We start from the raw sequence: 26,763 nt of genomic DNA on the forward strand, positions 1-26,763 counted from the left end.
TCACTTTATTGCATTTTGAATTTCGACGATTTTTCTCCAATATTCATTTAAATATTAGAGCGTAACAATGTGTTCAATGCTGTTTTTCTGTTTCCTTCGAGCGACATTTTGGTATTTAGAGTAAACAGCTTCTAATATATAAATTATTTGTAAAAACAAAAATTTTAATATTTATACATTTGAAAGATCCTTATTAGGTACGCTTAATTGTTTCTAAATTGAAGTATAGTATAGATCATGGCTGAATAAGGAGGTTGAATCACGATAACAAAAACAACAAATTTCAATATATTATTTACAATTTTAAGAAGTCAAAATCAGCTGATAAAGGAATCGTATGGCATTGGTAAAAGTGGCAATTATTTATTCTTTCAATTGTCCTGAAAAAAACATTTAAAATCCAGAGTAAAATAAAGGTTCAAATTTAATTGCGTCACCTTTGAGTGATTGTGAAGTGGATAATTCATCCGAGAAACGCCGATATGAGACAAATAAGACTATAATACCCACCAAAGTTAAGAATGGAAGTCAGTCAAATGGATCTTCGCCATCTATTAACAAAAACAGTTATGATACAGTTTTAAAACTGATGTGCGTGGTATTTTGGGTCTGGAATATGTTATCATGATACTCAAGTCATCTTCGAACAATTCTCCAGCTATGAATGCGCAAGTTTGTTTGAGATGCATTTGCTATGCAGTGTCATTTGGAGAGCTGCAACCACCATAAACATATGATTTTGACATCTTAAAATTTTGTCGAAATAAAAAAAATTGTAATCATATGGGCCCATGATTTAACCTTCTTGTTCAGCCATGGTATAGAGCTTTAATTTAGTAACCTGGCGTGGTACAATTTCTCAATAGTAGGGCTGTCATTCGGTATGGATTTTTATAAATCCCGGGATTCGTGATTTCAAAATATTGAACCCCGAATTGCACTCCGGTATTTTTTCGGCATTTCAAAGTTCCATTTCATCCTCATGGCTTCTATATCTTGTCCAGGTCTTAAATTATTGACCGTACATGAACGTTTTATATGTTGCAAAGATCTATCACTTATTTGCCTATCGCTAAGCAGAACTTGTGCACCACTGTTGCGTGGCCCTTTTAATGGTCTACTTTTATCTTTGGGCCTTAAAAGAAAAAAAAAAAGAGAAAATTTTTTTTTTTATAGGGGCCTCCTACAATGAGGCCTGGTAGCCTACTGGGCGCTCGCCTTCAAATTGTATTTCTTGTCGTTGTTGTTGTTTTTTGGTGTGTTGCTGTTTATGGTTTATGATGCAAGGCTCGGGGGCATATGTTCGCCTGTGGATTTGTAAAATGCAATATCCAATGCCGGGGGATATTGTATTTCGCAAGTCCAGAGATGATCATATACCCCAGAATCCATGCAATGATTTTGTACAGTGGTGGTGATTATACATAGCGGGGAGACTTCAACTGCCCAGCGCGTCCCCGCCATGCATACATACATGCATATATATTACATATGAGTCTAGAGAACGTGGTCATCTATGGAGATGTGAAATTTTATATCCAATGCCGGGGGATATGTCGTTTCACATATCCAGGAGATGGTCATGTCCTCTGGAACTCAATGCTGTGAGTGCATGTGTAATTTTCATGGGTGTTGTGCATGTACGACAGGGAGACTATACTTTGCCAAACGCGTCCCTGCCGCACATGTGGTTGGTAAGTTGCATTTTTGTATCAATTGCCTGTAATTGAGTGTCCATTGTCTCCAGGAGAATACTATGAAAGAAAATTCCAGTGCCAGGGGAGATTTTTTTCATAGATTCATCTGGTGAGGATGGACACTCAATTCCACGGGATTCCAGCGCACCTGAAAAGAAAGAAAAAGAAAATATTAGTAAAATTCTAAAAATGAGGCGGAGTAAGAGGTGTGTGTGGCTGTCAGAACGGCTCTGAGGTATTTTCACTTTGGGTTTTGACAGCTCACTTTATTACCGACCACTGTTGCCATGCTTGACTACGAGTAGTACGACGTTAGTAGTTAGTGGAATTCGTATGGTAGATCGGTAAGGCAGTGAGGTAACGATTCATTCATAAAATCTTGTAACAGACAGTGGGAAATTTTTCAAAAACAAAAATTGGAAGGGAAAAACTAGAAGAGGCTAGATATATAGTAACAAGAGATAGGTTGAAATGGTTAAAAATAGAAATGTCTGATTGATAAAAATAGAAAATGTCGGTGAGAACAAAGGAAAATGTCGGATGGATTATAATGAGAGTATCTGGAAAGGTTTATGGCGGCTGGTATAAAAGACGTGTAGGCAAGCAAGCAGCTTCATTAGTGCAAGAGAATACTGGTGTTGAGCAAGTTCCGTGTGTTTATAGGAGAAGTGAGTGTTGGTGTAAAAGTTGTTAAATTAAAATTTTCAGTTTTTGTTTTAAATAATTTTGTTTAAATAGTTCGGCAATATTTCGCATTTGGTGGTGAAAACCTATATATAGTGAAGTGTATAGTTCCTCTAGCACAGTTTGTTAAACCCTGTACATCTACGAATAGTGCTAGCACTTGAAAGGTAAAATCACCGATAAAGAGTAGATCAGTGAGATCGATATAGTAATTGATTTCTTGATTTAGGCACTCCGGTTAACATCAATCTGGGACGATAACTTGGCGATATTGTGAGGGACACGACATTGGCAGCGAACAGTGCGATTCTAATAATCCAAGTCAAAAAGGTAGGAAGTATTATTTCCGTATTTATATGTCCGAAGAACCCACAGTACACTGAGCAATAAGGTTCGCGTTACCCACCATCAATATAAAGGACGACACCTATTGGAATCGTCCAAATCTTCAAAAAGCTAATTCTCTGGGTAAAGCTCAGCACCAGAAAAAAAAAACCCAAAAAGTAAAAGAAAACACAACCATCATACATACAAATTCAGCTTTGTGCTTTTGTACTCTGTCCACAATTTTTGTTCTACTGAAAGAGAGTAATTTCAAGCTTGTCCAACATTTAAGAGCGTTTCTCACAAACACCAACATGTCAATGTTTGGAAAGCTTTGATCTCCGCCAGTCAACCAACATCCAACAAACCTGCTGTATGCAACAGCTGTCTCCCCAAGAAAATTACTTGAAACCAGTGTTGGAAGGCGGCTAATTAATTGTACGTTGACGAAAGAAATTTAAAAAAAAAAGAACATATATCAGATCGACTCGAACAATATACAAAAATCAATAAAAAAAAATAGTTTTAAGATATTTGTATGCATGTATTTGTATTGTCTATATTTGTATCTTTAATATTTATGTAAGTTTGTTTTTTAAATTTTGATTTAGTTTATCCCTTTTTTTATCTTCATAAACCATTTTATTATTTTTTTTTTGCGTTGACTTCAATTTTTTTTTGTGCTTTTGTGTGAAAGGTACTAGGATCCCCAATGTTAGTGTTTTAATATTAATTTTTTTTTCCTTTCATATTCAAATTTTACCCCTTTATTTTACTTACCTAAGCGAGCTCATTTAGGATAGGAAAATAGGGTTTGTTTTGTTTGTTTTTGAATTTGTATTGACTCATAGCTTGTGGATTCTAATTTCAAGGATATATAGGTTGCAATAACCATTCGTTTTGAAATACTATTATCTGTATTGTGCTCTTGATTAATTCAAAGGCAGGATACTTGATTTTGTTTAAAAATTTGATTTTTATTGTTGTTTAAACCGTTTGTATTCAAGTTAGTTTATAATAGAAAAATAATAATAAATAATTTTATAAATATTAATAATACAAGAACATACTTAGGACATTTAGAATTTTGTGTTAGGGTTAATAATAGTTTTATTTCAATAAATATGATTTTTATTTGAATGTCAAACTAAAAATAATGATGCGTTAGAGTTATTTGTTGAGGGGAAGTAAAGTAAGGTAAGTGGTGTGATGTGGGGCGGGGTACAGGGGTCATGGTGGGAAAAAGGATATAGTGACCAAGGTAGGGCGGGCGGCCGAAGGTCATAAGGCGATCTTCAACACAAAAATGGAATGTGACTATGGTGTTTTTGTTTTGTTTGTGAGTTAGGACTTTTGTTTATTGTTTACGGGCCTGGACTGGGATATCGGGATGGGACTCCCCCAGAGATGGCGACAAGGCTAGCCGGTGTTGGCTTTAAAAATATCCCATAGTCGCAAAAGGGTACACGTAACAATATGGCGCCCAAACGAAAGAGGGACGATATAAAATATCGTCTGGTAAAAAAATAAGTGTATGTCATCGAAACACTGTGCAATAAAATACTAGATGAAAAGCAATAGCCCAACATTTCATTCAAAATTGAAAGTTTTTCTAGTAATAGGATTTCGTAACCATTCTGGCATAGATTCAGAACTGTAGTACGCAAATTTTAGAGCCAGGAAACTTGATGATTAGGGGTGAAATGACCAGTACAGGAAATGAAAACATAGTGACATACGGACTGTGTGAATTATAGGTCATACACATTAGGCTCAAAATCTACTAAAAGTAGATTTGAAATCCCTTTTTTATAAGGCAAATGACATTTGAAATCTGGGTAAAGTGGATTTTGGAAGTATAATGTGAATGAGGTATTAGACTGTATTTGCACTTGTTTTCAAATCTAGTTAGATTTTGATTTTAGTTTCAGCTTGAAATTCGTTAGTGTCACAGTTTCAGAGCCGGACAGGTAACCGCTCTAGATTTGGGCTAGAGGTCTGTAGTACTTGAGGGTTATGAGCTGTAAGCTGATGGGGTCATGTAGATGACGTGTCAGTGCACAGAACGGACGGAGTTAGTTTTAATATTCATTTTTGTAGTAATTTATGTCTATCACATTCCATCAGTGAGAGCCGAGAATTAATACCCCCCACACATCACACCCCGCTTTACAACCCCTCATATGAAGAATTGTTTGAATTTTTTAATTGAGGAATTTTTATTAGTTTGCGTGTATAAGTTTGCCTTACAGTTGTTATAGTGAAATCGTCGGTTGTCATCGTTGTACATGTTTGAATCTGTTGCTGATAGTTCCTCTTGCTGGTGCTGAGTTTTGTTATTATGAGCATTGAGACTCGATCACAATCTAAGAAAAGGAACAGGCCGGAAATATTTGATTTGAACAGAACGACATATATAGAGGAAAAGAGATCTAGGAATCTTACCGAAATGGATCAGTCGACTAGTAATTCGAATGGGGCTGGCCTGATTAGGGATTTGTCCAACACTATAAACACGACTCCGGTGACAAATACTTTGGGTCCAGTATTTCTTCAAAATGGTGGTGATGAGGGAGAACAACACCAGAATGTTTCAAATGCAGCAGGTCCATTACAGGGTGAGACATTGGGATATCAACGAATTTTAGAGAATCGGGTTCAGTCGGTACAAACGGAGGTGGGTGATATCCGACGTGTCTTAGGTGACTTGGCGAAGGCTGTTAAAGAACTAACAGATTTAGCCATGAATCCAGCAAGAAGTGATAACCGTCCGGACAATCCAATACAGCCAAGTACTGATTCGGGAAATGAGAAATCTCCGCTTGATAACTCTCACAACGTAGGAACTAGGAATTCGAATAAGGAAACCCCTGTAAATCAAAAGAAAGATAATTATGTTGTTCGAATTAATAAACTTGGTTTGATGTTTGACGGTAGTACAAATGGTCTGGGAGTTGAGGAGTTTGTGTATCGTTTAGAGTATTTTCAGTGGCAGTATAAAATCCCTTGGTCAGAAATTATTAGAGATTTCCCACTGTTGGTTACAGGTCGAGCGGAATCGTGGTATTGGTTATTCCAAAAGACCCATAAATTCCATGATTGGGAGGCATTAAAATATAGTTTACTCAGTCAGTACCAGTCATCTCGTTCGAATTTTGAAATATTGACTGATTTGGCTCAGAGGAAACAGGAAATTAACGAATCAATTGACTCTTTTTTTCATGCTATGGGACAAATAAGGGCGAAATTGGTGCAGCCCATATCGGAGTTTGATATGATAAAGATTATGAAGAAAAATGTACGGGAAAATATTGGTCGAATTGTATATCCAATTCAAGTTTCTTCAGTTGAACAACTTAGAATCGAATGTAATGAGGCGGAAAAAAATTTTCCCAGGCGTGAAAATAGGGGTGTACCACAAAACATGCGACCCACTAGGCATGTGAATGAGGTTTATATGGACTTGACTGAGACCGGATCGGAAAATGATTACGATGGAAACATGTTGCAGGATGTGTCTGAAATTCAATACGACAAGGGTGCGAAGTCACAGGTTTTATGCTGGAATTGTCGAAAAGTAGGACATTATTTCCGAGATTGTGAGGAAATGGTCAGATGTTTATTTTGCTATAAGTGTGGCAATCCTGGAACAACCACGCCAAAATGTAATGTTTGCCAACAGGGAAACCGGAACCGGGGCGTGGAGAATTTAGGGGGACCGCGTCCAAAGGAGAACCCCTTTCGAACCAAATAGGCACAATTTCGATTTTACACTCGAAGAAAAATTCAAATATAATTAATAATTTAATAATAGCAAATAGTGATAGAATTAGTTCGGGAAATAGGCATTATGTACCAATAGAGTTAAGGCAAAGAAATTATGATATAGTTAGGAATCGAATATTTGGAAATAAAGAAATAGAAAATAGTATAACTAAGGTGCCAAAGGTACGTCAAAAATTTAAAAAGAAAAAGCAAGAGATGAGGGTTGTGGTAGATTCTGTTAGGAAGGCATGTAGCCAAATCGATCCTAGGGTTTTCGCTGAAATTGAAATACAAGGAATTAAAATCAAGGGTTTATTAGATACTGGCGCATCGGTTAGCATTTTAGGTAAAGGGTGTCGGGAATTAATTGATAAGTTGGAAATACCATTCAGGCCTATTTATTCGAATGCAAAAACGGCTGGTGGGAAAATGTATTCAATTCTAGGAAAAGTAAGAGTAGAAATAGTTTATAAAAATAATTATAAGGAAATTGATTTATATTTGTGTCCAGATTTGGAACAAAAACTCTATTTGGGCATAGATTTTTGGAAACTTTTTGAATTAGCTCCCGACATTATAAAAATTGATGAACTTGATACTGAAAATATTATGGAAAAATTAGTAAATGAGGATGAAAAATATATATTGAAACCACATGATTTAACCGATGCACAGCGAGAAAGATTACACGAAGTTATTCAAAATTTTGACACATTTGAAGAAAAGGGTCTAGGTAAAACGACATTGGAAAAACACACAATCAAATTGGTCGAGGGTGCAGTCCCTGTAAAGGATCGTCATTATCCTATATCTCCGGCTGTACAGGCAATAGTTTATGAAGAGGTGGACAATATGTTGAGGTTAAATGTTATTGAGGAAAGTGAGAGTCCATGGAGCAATCGGACGACGGTTGTTCGAAAACCAGGAAAAAATCGATTCTGCTTAGACGCCCGAAAATTAAATAAATTAACTGTTAAGGATGCATATCCATTACAAAATATTGATGGTATATTAAGCAGAATCGATGAAACCTACTATATAAGCAGCGTCGATTTAAAATATGCCTTTTGGCAAATCGAGCTTGACGAGGAAAGCAAAGCCTACACCGCGTTTACAGTGCCTGGCCGCCCTTTATACCAATTTAGGGTGATGCCATTCGGGCTATGTAACGCGGCGCAGCGCTTATGTAGACTGATGGACCGAGTAGTGCCTCAACATTTAAAGGAAAATGTTTTTGTGTATTTAGACGACCTTTTGGTTATTTCCAGCGACTTCGACACTCATATGCGTCTATTGAATGAAGTTGCACAATGTCTTAGACAGGCAAATTTGACAATTGGTTTGAAAAAATCCCAATTTTGCTTCAGGGAGTTGAAGTATTTAGGTTTTATTATTGGTGATGGGAAATTGAAAACCGATCCGGACAAAGTTAAGGCCATTAAGAATATTCGTGTACCAAAAAGCCCTAGAGAAGTTCGGAGCTTTCTAGGAACTGCTGGCTGGTACCGGCGATTCATCAAAGACTTCGCTACGATAGCCGCTCCGTTGACTGATTGTCTTAAGAAGTCAAAGAAGTTCGAAATGAGTATAGAGGCTATCAACGCATTTGACAATTTGAAAAGAGCTTTGACTTCAGCTCCGGTACTACGCCATGCAGATTTTTCTAGGCGCTTTTATATACAATGCGATGCAAGTGAGTATGGTATAGGTGCGGTATTATTTCAATTGAATAACCGTGGTGAAGAGCATCCTATAGCTTTTTATTCGCAAAAGCTTAATGATTGTCAACGTAAATATAGCGTCACGGAAAAAGAGTGTTTGGCGGCAGTAATGGCTATAAAGAGATTCCGTCCATATGTTGAGTTGATGCCTTTCACGGTGATCACTGACCATGCATCACTCAAATGGTTAATGGGTTTAAAAGATTTAAATGGTAGATTGGCTCGATGGTCTTTACAACTGCAGGCATTTGATTTCGATATCGAACACCGAAAGGGAGCCGACAATGTCGTTGCTGACATGTTATCAAGGGCCCCAACGACTTTGGATGTGAATGAGGTCACTATGCACGAATTACTTGATTTCGAAACGGTTGAATTTCAAAATGACGAATATCAAGACTTGATTCGACATATAGCGACAAATCAAGATAGTTTCCCGGACATTAAAATAAAAGATAGCATGATATTTAAGAGAACTCGCTGCGATAGCGAATTGGATGATGAATTGCAGTGGAAGTTATGGATTCCAACTGGCATTACTCACGAAATAATCGATAGGGCCCATAAGTCGTTTACTTCTGCTCATGGAGGGATTGCGAAAACGCTTGAACGTGTGCGAAGATTCTTTTATTGGCCACGTATGGCAATTCAAGTTAGGCAATATGTGAGCGATTGTCAGATTTGCAAGGAATCGAAATCGGCGAATGCAAATTTGATGCCCGGGATTGGTCAAGAAGTCGTGACGGAACGGCCTTTCCAAAAGTTGTATATTGATTTTTTGGGCAAGTATCCACGTTCAAAAAAAGGCAATGCCTACATTTTCATCGTTGTGGATCACTTCACCAAATTTACATTCCTCAAAGCCATGAAAGAAGCTACGGCAACAAATGTGATAAAATTTTTAGTAGAGGAAGTTTTTCACAAATTTGGTGTTCCAGAAGTGATCCACAGCGATAATGGAGTGCAATTCGTTTCGAAAGTATTTCAGGAAATGATAGACGCCTATCGCATCACTCATATCCGTACCGCCGTGTATTCCCCTCAATCAAATGCGTCAGAGAGGGTGAATCAGTCAGTTATAACCGCGATAAGGGCCTACATGGAGGAGGATCATCGTGATTGGGACATGTACCTTTCGGAAATCGAATGTGCCTTGAGAACATCTGTTCACTCAGCCATTGGAGTAACGCCATTCTTTGCATTGTTCGGTTTCCACAGGTTTTCAAATGGGGCAGATTATAAATTGGCCCGGAAACTAATGTCCATGTCGGATCATGAGATAAAAGGCTTACAAAGGTCTGACAAATTGGAAATGATTAGGGCCAAGGTAAAAGATAATCTGCACAAATCATTTGAACGAAGCGCCGCGAGGTACAACAAAAGGGCACGTATAGTTACATTTAGGCCTGGCCAAGAGGTATATCGGCGAAATATTGTTCAATCGGACTTTTCTAAGAATATTAATTCAAAATTTTGTAAGAAATTCTTGAAATGTCGGATTGTTAAACCGATAGGACAGAATATGTATGAATTAGAAACAATGCAGGGCAAGCCGGTGGGCATATATCACGTTAAAGATATTAAAGTATAGTGCAATATAGATTTAGAATTGGTGATTTATTTCAGTGCAATATTAGGATAAGTTTGTGTTTGTGCTTGTCCTAGTATAGCAATAATTCTTAATCTATAGTGCAATATATTTTTATTTGTCTGTGATATTTATGACCTTTTTTTTTTTTAACCGATTATACGACTATTCATTTTATTATACATTTTTTTTACGATTATACCGACTTTTTTGTGATTATACATTGTCCTATTAATTATACCTATTTTATCCTATTTATTTGTTTTAATTAAACCTAGTGGTTTCAATTATGTCCATATTTTGATCACACAGCTTTCCTTGTTATTATTTACGGAATGAAAAATGTTTGATTTTAATTACGAAATTATTTGATCCAATTGAATATTAATTTAAATTTCTTAAATTACAAATGATAGTCCCAACTATCTACATCAATAAATGGGTGATACGCGATTACTGAAAATGTAAATGCGGTTTCATTGGAATTGAACTTTGGTATCTTCAAATAAAAATTTAATTTGAAAAATTTGATCTTTTCTTTCGGTGTACCGATTTTTTTTTTATGTCCGTCCGATAACAAAATCTTAACTACTTACGAGGAAAAGAACGTATGCCCGGTAAGTTCATACTGACATAGCCAGTCAATGCTCCATTGTAGACCCCGAGAGGGATCTGGAAAAAAATAAAAAAAAAAAAAAACTTCACAAAGTATCGTGATTATGCGCTTCGATGTTATTTTGATACTTCCCTAATAGTATACACGCATATTTTGCCCGGCTCTAATCTCAGGGGTGGAGTTCCCCACGTTGGGCTCTCGGTAATCGGGAGACATAGATGTACATGAGGCCAACGCACACCAGTCCTGATGCGTTACCCTCATCAGCCCTGGAGTATTGTTGCGTGGCCCTTTTAATGGTCTACTTTTATCTTTGGGCCTTAAAAGAAAAAAAAAAAGAGAAAATTTTTTTTTTTATAGGGGCCTCCTACAATGAGGCCTGGTAGCCTACTGGGCGCTCGCCTTCAAATTGTATTTCTTGTCGTTGTTGTTGTTTTTTGGTGTGTTGCTGTTTATGGTTTATGATGCAAGGCTCGGGGGCATATGTTCGCCTGTGGATTTGTAAAATGCAATATCCAATGCCGGGGGATATTGTATTTCGCAAGTCCAGAGATGATCATATACCCCAGAATCCATGCAATGATTTTGTACAGTGGTGGTGATTATACATAGCGGGGAGACTTCAACTGCCCAGCGCGTCCCCGCCATGCATACATACATGCATATATATTACATATGAGTCTAGAGAACGTGGTCATCTATGGAGATGTGAAATTTTATATCCAATGCCGGGGGATATGTCGTTTCACATATCCAGGAGATGGTCATGTCCTCTGGAACTCAATGCTGTGAGTGCATGTGTAATTTTCATGGGTGTTGTGCATGTACGACAGGGAGACTATACTTTGCCAAACGCGTCCCTGCCGCACATGTGGTTGGTAAGTTGCATTTTTGTATCAATTGCCTGTAATTGAGTGTCCATTGTCTCCAGGAGAATACTATGAAAGAAAATTCCAGTGCCAGGGGAGATTTTTTTCATAGATTCATCTGGTGAGGATGGACACTCAATTCCACGGGATTCCAGCGCACCTGAAAAGAAAGAAAAAGAAAATATTAGTAAAATTCTAAAAATGAGGCGGAGTAAGAGGTGTGTGTGGCTGTCAGAACGGCTCTGAGGTATTTTCACTTTGGGTTTTGACAGCTCACTTTATTACCGACCACTGTTGCCATGCTTGACTACGAGTAGTACGACGTTAGTAGTTAGTGGAATTCGTATGGTAGATCGGTAAGGCAGTGAGGTAACGATTCATTCATAAAATCTTGTAACAGACAGTGGGAAATTTTTCAAAAACAAAAATTGGAAGGGAAAAACTAGAAGAGGCTAGATATATAGTAACAAGAGATAGGTTGAAATGGTTAAAAATAGAAATGTCTGATTGATAAAAATAGAAAATGTCGGTGAGAACAAAGGAAAATGTCGGATGGATTATAATGAGAGTATCTGGAAAGGTTTATGGCGGCTGGTATAAAAGACGTGTAGGCAAGCAAGCAGCTTCATTAGTGCAAGAGAATACTGGTGTTGAGCAAGTTCCGTGTGTTTATAGGAGAAGTGAGTGTTGGTGTAAAAGTTGTTAAATTAAAATTTTCAGTTTTTGTTTTAAATAATTTTGTTTAAATAGTTCGGCAATATTTCGCATTTGGTGGTGAAAACCTATATATAGTGAAGTGTATAGTTCCTCTAGCACAGTTTGTTAAACCCTGTACATCTACGAATAGTGCTAGCACTTGAAAGGTAAAATCACCGATAAAGAGTAGATCAGTGAGATCGATATAGTAATTGATTTCTTGATTTAGGCACTCCGGTTAACATCAATCTGGGACGATAACTTGGCGATATTGTGAGGGACACGACATTGGCAGCGAACAGTGCGATTCTAATAATCCAAGTCAAAAAGGTAGGAAGTATTATTTCCGTATTTATATGTCCGAAGAACCCACAGTACACTGAGCAATAAGGTTCGCGTTACCCACCATCAATATAAAGGACGACACCTATTGGAATCGTCCAAATCTTCAAAAAGCTAATTCTCTGGGTAAAGCTCAGCACCAGAAAAAAAAAACCCAAAAAGTAAAAGAAAACACAACCATCATACATACAAATTCAGCTTTGTGCTTTTGTACTCTGTCCACAATTTTTGTTCTACTGAAAGAGAGTAATTTCAAGCTTGTCCAACATTTAAGAGCGTTTCTCACAAACACCAACATGTCAATGTTTGGAAAGCTTTGATCTCCGCCAGTCAACCAACATCCAACAAACCTGCTGTATGCAACAGCTGTCTCCCCAAGAAAATTACTTGAAACCAGTGTTGGAAGGCGGCTAATTAATTGTACGTTGACGAAAGAAATTTAAAAAAAAAAGAACATATATCAGATCGACTCGAACAATATACAAAAATCAATAAAAAAAAATAGTTTTAAGATATTTGTATGCATGTATTTGTATTGTCTATATTTGTATCTTTAATATTTATGTAAGTTTGTTTTTTAAATTTTGATTTAGTTTATCCCTTTTTTTATCTTCATAAACCATTTTATTATTTTTTTTTTGCGTTGACTTCAATTTTTTTTTGTGCTTTTGTGTGAAAGGTACTAGGATCCCCAATGTTAGTGTTTTAATATTAATTTTTTTTTCCTTTCATATTCAAATTTTACCCCTTTATTTTACTTACCTAAGCGAGCTCATTTAGGATAGGAAAATAGGGTTTGTTTTGTTTGTTTTTGAATTTGTATTGACTCATAGCTTGTGGATTCTAATTTCAAGGATATATAGGTTGCAATAACCATTCGTTTTGAAATACTATTATCTGTATTGTGCTCTTGATTAATTCAAAGGCAGGATACTTGATTTTGTTTAAAAATTTGATTTTTATTGTTGTTTAAACCGTTTGTATTCAAGTTAGTTTATAATAGAAAAATAATAATAAATAATTTTATAAATATTAATAATACAAGAACATACTTAGGACATTTAGAATTTTGTGTTAGGGTTAATAATAGTTTTATTTCAATAAATATGATTTTTATTTGAATGTCAAACTAAAAATAATGATGCGTTAGAGTTATTTGTTGAGGGGAAGTAAAGTAAGGTAAGTGGTGTGATGTGGGGCGGGGTACAGGGGTCATGGTGGGAAAAAGGATATAGTGACCAAGGTAGGGCGGGCGGCCGAAGGTCATAAGGCGATCTTCAACACAAAAATGGAATGTGACTATGGTGTTTTTGTTTTGTTTGTGAGTTAGGACTTTTGTTTATTGTTTACGGGCCTGGACTGGGATATCGGGATGGGACTCCCCCAGAGATGGCGACAAGGCTAGCCGGTGTTGGCTTTAAAAATATCCCATAGTCGCAAAAGGGTACACGTAACACCACACTTTGCCGCTAAGATTCCGGGTAATCGGGTAATCCTCCGGTGCCAGCTCCCAATTCTAATATGCGTTTTCCAACCATTGAATTACGACGTTCCCACAAGAACCAAGCCAATATTGGTGAACAAGGCCACGTGTAGAAGGAGTAACCACTTTGCTGTAACTAAATAGGGAATGTCAATCAATTTATAATATGTTACATAAAACAAAATATAGATTCTTTTAATTATTAGTGAATTAAGCTACATTGATTTACCTCTGGTATCTTAATTGCAATCTCTTCCAGTGGGCAACCTCCAGCCGGTCTTTCTTCTTGTAATGATAATGCGAGTAAAAGGCTTTAAATGATCCAAATAAATTCATATTAAATTTTCATTAAAATTAATTAATTATTTTTATAATAAATGATTTTTGGGCGTACATAATTATAAGAAGTCATGGTGGCGTACAGAAAAATATGATATCAAAAAGTACGAAATGTACATGAAAGTATTTTGCCATCACTATTGTTCAAGAGCCATTTTATATTTTAGCTTATTCCCTGCCAGCATTTCAAAGTTCCATTTCAACCTCATCGTTACCACAGACTCTTAAATGTCACTTCAACCATCATGAAAAGGTACATCAAAAAGTACATGCAAGTAATTTGCCATCCCTACTGTTAAAAAGGCCATTTTTTTGTGAAACGCCAAGCGCAACCAGCTTGTTATATTTTAATTAAATAAAAACGAAAATAAAGTTCTGAAAACATAGATTATACGCTTAAAATTGTGAAAGGTATATTGGTGAACAATTTGGTGATTTTCCAAATGGAATAAAGTGATTGTTTTTCAGATATTTTACAGACACGCTGCCTCCATGGAATAAAAACACTGGTTGATAGACGCAGCAACATGTAATGCGCTTTGCAGACTATCAGTTATTCCGGACGGAATGTCTGTGTTTGTAAAGAATCTTACAGTGTGTCGGATTGATACGACTTGTCGGCGATGACTAAATAATCGGTAAATGTGTTATCGATCCCATAAACATGCAGCAGTATCGATTATGCCTTCGGACTTAACTTATAATGTGCACAATATATGGGACATGTTCGACACGAGCACTATCGTCCGGAATAACTGATAGTCTGTAAAGCGCATAACTCGCTACTTGTAACTCAACATCATCATTAATGCCAAAAATTATGTTAAATGTAATGTGATAGTGGTATAAATGTTATATTTTTAAGAATTTGTAAATGTTTAATCAAATTAATAAATATCTAAACAAACGTGTTTTACTCGACCACAATGATTCTTTTACAACTATCTTAAAATGCACTTTTTCTGATTGTTTGGAGGGTCCCTTATTGGCGTCGTTCTAAATTGATCTATAAAGGCACCTAATAATTGCACTCATGCGAAACATTTTTGTAGTAACTTGGCGTGGTACAACTTCTCAATAGTGACGGCGCTTTTCCGACGAGTTTTTGATGTCGTATATGATTGTTTTCGACGTAGTGGGGATTCTCAAAAGAGTCCCCAAATTCAAAAAATGTTGGCAGGGTTATAATTTATTTACATAAAAACGAAAATGAAGTGCTGAAAGCATAGTTATTACGCTTAAAATTGTGAAAGGTATATTGATGAACAATTTTCGTCTTTCCAAATGGAATAAAGTGATAGCTTTTCAGATATTTTTCCGGACACGCTGCTTCCATCAAGAATAAACACTGGTAGACGCTATAAATAATGGAAATGAAAAAGGGATGAATTAATTGTTTGTTATTATATGTTTCGATGTTAACCAATTATTAGATACTTACCAAATTCCAATATTAAGGTGGGTACTATGTTTGTTGGCACGAAAAAAACTTCACTTAACCATTCTTTCGCGTTGAAAAATGAGAGTGTTGACAATACATTTCGAACGAAGAAAACAGCTATTTTGGAGCTATTCCACGTTTATTTCTCCGCAATTTAATTGACAACATCGCCAAATGTCATACTATTTTTACTTATACATACGCAGCAGCTGATTGTTTACATACACGCATTCATGATAATTGTTTTGAAAAGTGTTTTTCTACCAGTTTTTGGATTGTTTTGCAAAAAAATCTCATACAGCACTGGACACTAATAATTATTAAGAATAAAGCTCCAGCCGCTCTACCCCTGGTGTCTTACCACATTCTGCAACAGCTTTTACAACATGTGGTACATTGTCTTCTTCAGCTTTTCCAAATGGATACCGTCAATTTGTAACGCACATCAAAAAAACATATAATTCCGGTGTTATGCTAACTTTTACATCATGAGCAGCAATGGACTCATTCATCAACAAACTTAATTCGTTGGTGTCCACAATATCTACACAATCGCATTGCAATACCATGCTGTTGCCGCCTCACTAGCAATTTCAAATCCAGTGGTCACCACCACGGTTCCCACAAAGGATAATAATGCCATTTCATTTGCCAATGTTGTTACATCGGGGGGAACAACCAACTTAAGCCCATAGCTCAAGTTCAAGGGTAGTTCCTAAGCCAAAGTCACTGTTCCCGACTTATATTTCGTCACAAAGGGATGTTAGTGTTCTATACCAGACTCTTCGTTGACTGAAATTAATACATTGAGAAGCAATTGGCTGGTTTACTGAAGGATGTTATACTCTCCCAATGTATAAGTTCCAATAACTATTTCAGTCACGTTATGAAATTCAACCAGTGTTTTGAATTGATAAAATGCAAGAATGCCGCTAACTGAAATTTAAAAGCCACAACGAAATTAAATCGTTTCATTCCAGCCTATCGCAATCATATTGGACAAATGATGAATACATCATTGCTACTTAAATAAATATTATTTAATTATTTGCTATAAACATTTATTTTGGATATAACTTTGTTCAGAAAAATTTACTAATTTTATATTAAAAAGTATAAAACGTATAAGACCACCCAATTACCTATACCCCGGTATATAAAAATAAAACAAGTTCGATTACAATTTTATTATTATTTTTTTTTTTAATTTGTACATTTATACACTAATTAAAGACACTAGAACACAATGTTTTCTTTTCTGGATTATCAGCTTTCTTTCATTAATATTGTTATATTTAAAAATTTTTAATTATCATTTCTCATATTTAGCTTTCATGTTGTTTCCATTAAAAATTAAAGTTGCATTAACATTTCTTTTGTTCAGTTCTCATTCATTTACGCCTCTTACACACAAAAAACGAGCTCGCTTAACAAATGGAAAAGGGAGCAATTACGAGGAGCGGTAAAATAATAAAAAAAAAAATACAATTCATTTCTTTGTAAAAAATGGATGTTGAATGTAGAAGCACTGGGTTTACAGAGATAAGACGAAATCGTTTTTAAGCATATTTTAAAAAAGAAATCTTCATCGATTACATCTGCAGTATTATGACAATTAGCTTCTTCCACTTCTTCGTGTTCTGTGCAAACATTATGTTGCATAACATTAGTCAATTCTAAATTAGCAGGGGATGATGATAAATGGTGGCCTGTTGTATCTCTACAATATGACGCTGATGGAATGCTATTGTTGCTGATGGCTGAAGCGATGATGGTACTGTTGTAATAGGCGGAGTTTCCAACGGGCACCGGTCGCCGATTGGAAACTCCTAGAAGACATTCCTTAGGGGTAAAATTTCACCCAGCCACTTCTTCGCCAGCAAAATCCAATTTAACAACATCACCTGGTAAACATTCCTCCACATCAACTTCATTCTCTGCCGTATTTATACGGTTCAATGTCATTGTAATATCTGGACCAGACTTAAGTCCCACGGTAGCTCCTGCTAAAGCCATTGTAGTGGTGGGAACAACAACATTCGATCTAGCTGCTGGTGATACTATTGTGGATGATTGTGAAACCTCCATTGCATTAGTATTGCATTTGTATTACTAACGGCAGCAACAGTCGATATTGCATTTGAAGAATTAGTAATAGTGGCTAATGTTGGAGTAGTATTTGCTGCCACCCCAATGGGACCACTCACTACTTGGGCGGCCGTTGTATTTGGTTGTTGCAATACAATATTTGCGGTCACAGCCACTGTGGTCGTGGCAGGTGTTGAGGGTGCTATGTTGGAGTTGTTCACTGTAGCTGATGTAGTGGCTGCAATTGTGGGTGTCAGGGATGTGAGGGCAGATGCTACTGTGGCAGAAACGGCTACAGAACCAGATGCTGTTATATATGTTATATACATATAGCACTCCGTTATTTTTATTTCGTCAATCGAATTGCATTTTTAAATAACAACGCGAACCACTTTTGTATTCTAATTTAACACAAATCATTTGAATAAATCAATTATTTCTTAATTCACATTACAAATGGCGCCATGTTTTGAAACTAACTAATCTCAACATATGGAAGGATTTAAAGCCGACCTAATTAGGGACTATGCACTTTATGTCAGTTTTTCAACTCGAAAAAAAACAAAGTACCACAAATGAAAAAATATTTCGGTAGTTTTTCGCATTTTTGGTTTTGTATGGGATTTCGCTTCGGAAACCGAACATAGTACCTACCTTTAAATGAAAAGCACAGATTATATTGAGATTTTATTTATTTATGAAGAGATTAACAATCATAATAAAATAAACAAAGTTTTTGTGACCTATATGTGAGATCAATTTAGCCGAATATAGCAGAATTGCAACTTATAAATCAACATAATTTCTTTGTTAATTAAGACATTATTTTCAATGTGTTTTTATTCGTATAAAAGTTATACCTGGAATAATTTATACATTTGTACCACATTATACTTGGTGGTACAACTTCTCAATAGTGACGGCGCTTTTGCGACGAGTTTTGGATATCGTGGTGGAGATTCTCAGAAGAGCCGTCAAATTCAAAAAATGTTCGCAGGGAAAAGAACACAACCCAATAAACACAGGATGAGCGTTTTTCAAATGCAACAACTTTTCAGTTTGAGGGTAAATATAATTTTCAACATAAATTCAACTTGACTTGAAATAGCTCATCTTCAATACATCTTCAAATTGTTTGCGAATTACTTCCAATTTGCCAAAATGTTGACGAAATCTTTGAAAAGGTGTTGAAGATAATCATGATAAAACTTTGACAAAACACTACCCTAAAATGCAACGAAAAAACCATGTGGTTTTCAATACCTATTTGTGCAACGAAGTTCGTGGTCAACTGCAAGAAATAAAAAAAAAAATGGAAAATTTTAGACAAATAACCAAATAGTTTATAAAAATAGGTAAGTGAAAATAAGAAATGAATTAAAACTTTAAGGAAGTCACGAAATGTATATCTCTTTGCAGAAAACTGAAATTATGGATTCTACGTTCTTGAAAACATTAAAAAGCTGGCCGATGAAAAAATTGTGGACAATTAACTGGAACTGCTTCAAATAGTTTATAATAATTGGTACGTCAATATGAAAAATTAAATCAACACTTTAGAGAAGTCACTAAATTTAAATCTCTTTGCAGAAAACTAAAATCTTTGGATGCTACATTCTTGCAAACATTAAGAAGCTGACCAATGAAAAATGAGTGGCTTATCGACAAGAAAAAGTTTCCAGACAAGAAAAAGTTTCCAGAAACATTACAAGTGCAATCAATTAAAATTGTTAAAAACAACAAATTGTTGAAATCAACAACTTCTGGATGAACATGTGCATCACATCGTCAGTTTAATTCATATGCTTTTAAAATGGATATTTTGTGAATTCCTTCTGCTGGAAATCAATTCTAACACGCGGTCCAGTACGTTCCTAATTTCAAATTGCCCGCATGTTAATAAATGTTAATGCTGTTTTATGACACCAAAAGGAAGGAAATCGAATTATCAATGCAAAAGTGTTTACTAATAATGTTTAAGAAATCAATTCTAACACGCGGTCCAGTACGTTCCTAATTTCAAATTGGCCGCATGTTAATAAATGTTAATGCTGTTTTATGACACCAAAAGGAAGGAAATCGAATTATCAATGCAAAAGTGTTTACTAATAATGTTTAAGATATTTAAAGTTTTTTTGTTTGTTTTTTTTTTTTGTTCTTATTTGTTGATATGTTTAATAAGATTATTATTTATCAATTGGTAATGTAGTGTAGTGTATTATTATATATTTTATTTTGATGAAACTTAATAAATTATACAAAATTCATAGAATTTTGGCTTTGACTTTCAATTTGAAGTGGGGATATCATTCATACAAATTTAGGTTGAAAAGCATTTGCAACGATGTTAATTTTGAATTTGACTCGCATCGAAAATTGTTTGACAAATTATTGAGTAGCGATGCATTTCAATTTGAGGATAACACTTCAGAATTATTGCTAATGTGTTGAATTTCACTGTTGAGGGTAATGTCTTTTTTTTTTGTTGAGAACGCGATTTTCTCAACAATTTCTCAACTTGAATATTACCCTAATCCTTTGAAAAATTGTTGAAATTTAGCATTTTTGAAACGTTTGTGTTTACTGGGAACCCAATAAACACAGGATGAGCGTTTTTCAAATGCAACAACTTTTCAGTTTGAGGGTAAATATAATTTTCAACATAAATTCAACTTGACTTTAAATAGCTCATCTTCAATACATCTTCAAATTGTTTGCGAATTACTTCCAATTTGCCAAAATGTTGACGAAATCTTTGAAAAAGTGTTGAAGATAATATGAGAAAACTTTGACAAAACACTACCCTAAAATGCAACGAAAAAACCATGTGGTTTTCAATACTTATTTGTGCAACGAAGTTCGTGGTCAATTGCAAAAAATAAAAAAAATGGAAAATTTTAGACAAATAACCAAATAGTTTATAAAAATAGGTAAATAAATAAAACTTTAAGGAAGTCACTAAAGGTATATCTCTTTGCAGAAAACTAAAATTATGGATTATACGTTCTTGAAAACATTAAACAGCTGACCGATGAAAAAATGGTGGACAATTAACTGGAACTGCTTCAAATAGTTTATAATAATTGGTACGTCAATATGAAAAATTATATCAACACTTTAGAGAAGTCACTAAATTTAAATCTCTTTGCAGAAAACTAAAATCTTTGGATGCTACATTCTTGCAAACATTAAGAAGCTGACCAATGAAAAATGAGTGGCTTATCGACAAGAAAAAGTTTCCAGAAACATTACAAGTGCAACCAATTAAAATTGTTAAAAACAACAAATTGTTGAAATCAACAACTTCTGGATGAAAATGTGCATCACGTCGTCAGTTTAATTCATATGCTTTTAAAATGGATATTTTGTGAATTCCTTCTGCTGGAAATCAATTCTAACACGCGGTCCAGTACGTTCCTAATTTCAAATTGCCCGCATGTTAATAAATTTTAATGCTGTTTTATGACACCAAAAGGAAGGAAATCGAATTATCAATACAAAAGTGTTTACTAATAATGTTTAAGATATTTAAAGTTTTGTTGTTTGTTTGTTTTTTTGTTCTTATTTGTTGATATGTTTAATCAGATTATTGCTACGTTTTTATATTTTGGCGTTTTTAATTACCCGACAATTAAAACACAGTTCTTTTAAATAACGACAATCTATAATTTATTTACTATGACTTCACACTTTACAATTCGTTCACACTGAAGTTATTCGTTTGACGCTTTAATTAAGACTGACTCGTTAGCAGCATGCGAGCGCTTTTATATATGACGATGTGGCAATACGAGAACATTCTGGTAGCACTACAATATTCTGGCAACGCCAGAACATTCTTAGACAATGCTAGAAGGATCTACGACCATTAAGTTGTTCATCTGGTGGCTGCCAAACACATACACACTCACATAGATATATGCTCGCATTACTACAACAACAACAATAATGACAATAGACAATGAGATGAAATGAAATGAGAATGCAGAATAACAAAGCAAAGGGGTTGCTATTCTATGAGAGAGTAAGAACTAACATTTCGGTAAGCAATCAAAAGAACATAAAAGAAATTCAGGAAAATACTTGAGAATGAATAGATGATTCCAACAAGTGATACCGAAATTTTATCGTTACAATTTGAAATTTTAAATTAACGGAAACTAATTTAAATAAACTTATATCTATAATTATCAAATTCGTAACACTGCCTCCCGCTTAAGCCTGTTCGTCCCGAACAGGCACAGAACCTGTTCCGTAAGGAGCCAATCGTTCCAGATGTACAACTTTCATCTTTGATCTAGGGCTGTCGTCCTTCTGAATCCGGTATACAACATCATTGATCTTCTTGATGACTTTGTATGGGCCTTCCCACTGTGTTTGCAGTTTAGGACACAATCCTTTTTTTCGTTGCGGGTTAAATAGCAGAACCAATTCTTCTTCTTGGAAGCCCTCAGTATTTACAGCACGATCGTATCTCGCCTTCATTCTGTTGCTGACCATTTTTATTTTGTTGCGCACTGATTCGTGAACTTCACCGAAAGTGTTTGGGATGTCGTTTCTGTTTTCTTCCATGGCGAGCTCATTAGGTTTAGCACCGAATATCAGATCTCCAGGCAACTTCAACTCAGTTCCGAATAGAACATTGGCTGGTGTTCGAGAGGTGGAATCATGAATGGCAGATCTATACGACAGCAAAAACTTTGGTATATGCTCGTCCCAGTCCCTCTGGCCGTTGTCCACTACTTTTCGAAGATGTTCCTCCAGAGTGCGATTAAACCTTTCTACCATGCCATCGGATTGTGGATGTAATGGTGTAGTCCTCGTTTTCTTGATACCAAGGGATTCACACATCTCTTTGAATATGGCCGATTCAAAATTTCTTCCCTGGTCTGAGTGAATCTCTGACGGCACACCGTAGCGACATATCCAGTTTTTGTTGACCACATCCACACGTCCATTGCTATTCTTTCAAACGGGGCTCCTGGTCTATACTCTTGCATAGGACCTCGACTTTTCCTTGTTGGACCTTTCGCCTTCATGCATTTCTCGCAATTGGCTACCCATTCAGCAATTGATTTCTGGCATCCAACCCAGTAGAATCGTTGCTTCACTTTCTCGGCGGTTTTGGTTATTCCCAGATGACCTCCACTGGGACCATTATGGAACTCCGCCAAAACGTCTCTTATTTTGGAATCCGGTACGATGATCAAATTTCGGCTGCTCTTGCCATCTTCGCTTTCCTATTTACGTTGCAGGGATCCATTGACTAGAACTAAACTATCCCATTGAGCCCAGTATGATTTCATAAGTGGACTTTCGGCTGCGATGTCTTTCTTACTGGGCTTCTTGTTCTCTTCCTTTGCCGAAATAATTTTGTTCAAAATGGGATCTTTACGCTGTTCTGTTGGCCAGTCCACTCCAGATTCGATGTGTAACAGCCGAATATCAACAATATCCTCCTTGTGTTCAGCTTTCGAGCAGTGCTTGCATTCCATACTGCAAGGTCGACGTGACAAGGCGTCAGCGTTACCGTGTTTTCCACCTTTTCTATGCTCGATACTGAAATCATAGCTTTGGAGCCTCTCGATCCAACGTGCCAGTTGAGCTTCCGGATTCTTGAATTGGAGCAACCATCGTAGAGCTGAGTGATCAGTCCTGAGCAAGAAGTGTTGTCCATACAAATATTTATGATAATGTTTTACACTCTCTATGACGGCTAGCAGCTCTCGTCGCGTTACACAGTAGTTCTTTTCGGGCTTGGACAACGTTCGGCTGAAATATCCGATGACCTTCTCCTTGCCGTCTATCTGTTGGGATAGCACACCTCCAATACCATGCGCACTAGCATCTGTATCCAAAACAAATTTTTCGCCCGGAATAGGATACGCTAGAACAGGAGCTGAACATAAAAGTTCTTTTAAATGTTGGAATGAATCCTCCTGTTCGTCGCTCCACTGGAACTTCTGACCTTTTTGCGTCAATTTATGGAGACTAGCGTCGATGCTGGCGAAGTTTGGGACGAATCGTCGGTAATATGTACATAACCCAAGGAAACTTCTTAATTCGTGGAGATTTCGGGGTCGTGGCCAATCTCTGACAGCTTGGATTTTGTCTTCATCGGTGGATATGCCCTCTGCAGTCACATGATGACCCAGGTATTTAACTTCCCGCTGGAAAAGGTAGCATTTCTTTGCGTTAAGGCGTAGACCAGCGGCTGACAATTGCTGGATAACGTCTTTCAAGGTCTTAAGGTGCTCGTCAAATGTTTTGCCCATCACTATGATGTCGTCCAAGTATATCAAGCACGACTTCCAGTGCAACCCCTTCAGTACCCGCTCCATCAATCTTTCGAAGGTAGCCGGAGCGTTGCAGAGCCCGAACGGCATTACATTGAATTGCCAGAGACCGCCATTAACGCCAAAAGCCGTCTTTTCCTTGTCTTTCTCGGCGATCTCTACTTGCCAATATCCACTCTGCAAATGGAGCGTAGAAAACCATGTTGTTCCGGCTAGTGTGTCCAACGTGTCATCAATGCGTGGAAGCGGATAACTGTCCTTTTTGGTGACATCATTCAGTTTTCTGTAGTCAACGCAGAATCGGGTACTTCCATCTTTCTTTTTGACCAGCACAACTGGGGAACACCAAGGACTTGATGACGGCTCGATCACACCACTCTCCGCCATTTCCTTTATGAGCTTTTGAACTTCGTCTCTTTTTGCCAGGGGAACACTTCGTGGTGCCTGTTTTATGGGCCTTTCTTCTGCGGTTTTAATTTCATGTTTCACTACAGACGTTCTTCCTTGATTCCCTTTTTAGAAGCAAAAGCAGAGGCGTTTTTCCACAACAATTGCTTGGCTTTATTTCTCTCTGACGGCGATAGATGACGTGTCCAAGCCTCTACATACGCTTCTAGATGTTTTCTTACTGCTCCATGTGTCTTTGATGAGTTGCCTTCCAAATTGACTATTGCCTCGGCTGGTGTACATTTGCCAATGTCAGAAAATTTTACAATTTGCTCGTGATTGTCAGACAAGTTCAAGACACGAACTGGTATTAGTCTCTCTTCGTTCGTTGTTACCAGGGCATTTGCTATCAAGATGTTGTTGCTTTTGTTTTCTGCTGGTTCAACAACCCACAATTGGCCGACTTCACAATCTCCATCCATAGAAACCCATATAATTGCTTCGGCATTCGGTGGTATAGACTCTGACTGGCTCGTTGTCAAACGTCTGACAGGTGTATTCTCGTCGTATCCCACGTTTACCGTTATTTCGGCATCGCACCATGTCATTACACGACGCTTCATATCCAAAGTGAGGCCAAAAGCAACCATGAAATCCGCTCCAATTATGACTTCGTCTACTATATCGGCCACAATGAAATCATAAGTAACGGATTTGTTAGCAATAGTTAATTTTACGGCGACCTTTCCATATACGGTTGCGGGTTCACCTGTAGCCGTGCGTAGCTTGACTCCAATCAGTGGTGTAACTTTTCCTTTTACTAAATCAGATCTAATGATAGACTTTGATGCACCAGTATCCAACGTCAAAGTACGCTTGTCGCCATTAGTAACACCCGCAATAGTTAAATTGTTATTTTTCTGTTGAACTATTGCTATGGAGATGGTGGGGCCATCGTCTGTGGGAGCCAGCTCTTGCCCCGCTGAACTAGCTCGATTTAGTTTAAAGGTGACTCACTTGACTGTGGGGTCACCTTCTTATGGCTATTGTTTAATAGAGATGGTGATGTGGATCTTGACCGTTTGCATCGTGCTTTGCATTCTCGAGCTAGATGTCCCGCCTTATCACAGTTATACCATTTGATCCGGGATTTATTTGCCTCTTGCTTCATTTCTTGCATTGCCTGCTTCATGGCCTCTTTCATCGACTCAATAACGGACTTTGATTCGTCACACTCTGTCTCTACTTTACGTACCTTGTGAATTTGAGGCCGCGCTAGCAATCTCGCAGTCTCCTGTGCAAGTGCGAATGTTACTGTTGTTACTGTTTCAGCGAATGTAGCCTTTTGTGACGCATATGTTGCACATTTTATATCTGGGTCTCGAATTCCATTGACGGAGGTTTCAATCTTGATGCGGTCCACAAGAGGATGACTCTCACCTGGGTATGTCAAAAGCACTAGCCGCTCAACTTCTGTTGCGAAATCTTGTAGGGTTTCATTCGATTTCTGGATTCTTCCTCTCAATTCCATTCTGAAGATGTCCTGCTTGTGCTCTCCACCATACTTGCGTTGAAGTGCCGCTATTACTTCATTATAGTTATTTCTAGAAGCAGCGGGAATGCTTTGTATCACATCAGCAGCATTGCCCTTTAATGCCAATAGAAGTTCAATTGCTTTATCATCGTCATTCCACAAATTTCTACAAGCAACCATTTCGAATTGGAATTTGAAGACATCAAATGACGTTGAGCCATCGAAAACAGGAGTTTTGATTTTTGAGCCCTCTATGACGCGCACTGGACCACCTTTAATTTCCAGCTCTGACATTTTTTTCTCGATGTGCAGAAACTTCTCATCATGAACCATAATTTTCTCATCCACGGAAAGAACTTTCTTATCCAATTCCACAATTTGATTTTCTATATGGTCCACACGTTTCTCCATGCCTTCAGAAATTTGTTGTAATTTTTCGTTGAGAATTCTAGAATTTTCGTCGAATTTTTCTTCCAATTTTCTAGAACTTGCTTCCATTTGTAGGGCATTTTCTTTCAGCAATTTTCTAGAATTTTCTTCCATTTTTCTAGAATTCTCATCCATGATTTTTCTAGAGTTTTCTTCCATCATTTTGCTCAAAACATTGAGCATTGATGTGTAATCCACAACACTCGAAGCCACAGATGGAGTTTCTACACTGCTTGTATTGACGAGTATTGATTCATCAATGTCTTCCTTATAATCAAACTCATGCGTCGCAATGTCCATATTACGCCGTTCAAACTCTTCCAGTGGACGCTTTTGAAGCTGGGTCTTATTGACTGTAATCGGCAGCTCCAGTTTGCTCAATTCCTTTTTTAAGTCTTCCACACGAAGCTCATTAAACTTCATTGTAGATTTTTTCCGTTATTTCACTTCCGACACCAATTGTT

The 26,763-nt window shown here is 36.8% G+C and overlaps 3 long non-coding RNA genes across 3 annotated transcripts in view; all 3 read left to right on the plus strand.

Moving 5' to 3' along the window:
• The window catches only part of LOC142221634 (uncharacterized), a 177,006-nt gene that overhangs the window by 141,042 nt on the left and 9,201 nt on the right, over positions 1-26,763 (plus strand). The gene's annotated exons all lie outside the window — the stretch shown is intronic.
• On the plus strand, positions 14,312-15,051 carry LOC142241144 (uncharacterized). The gene is made up of 2 exons (XR_012723502.1): positions 14,312-14,535; positions 14,593-15,051. It is a non-coding gene; the product is annotated as an uncharacterized LOC142241144 (long non-coding RNA).
• Positions 18,789-19,526, plus strand: LOC142241152 (uncharacterized). Its single transcript, XR_012723503.1, has 3 exons — positions 18,789-19,008; positions 19,073-19,178; positions 19,244-19,526. It is a non-coding gene; the product is annotated as an uncharacterized LOC142241152 (long non-coding RNA).

This window comes from Haematobia irritans, chromosome 1 (assembly GCF_050003625.1).
Source record: "Haematobia irritans isolate KBUSLIRL chromosome 1, ASM5000362v1, whole genome shotgun sequence".
NCBI classification, from domain to species: Eukaryota; Metazoa; Arthropoda; class Insecta; order Diptera; family Muscidae; genus Haematobia; species Haematobia irritans.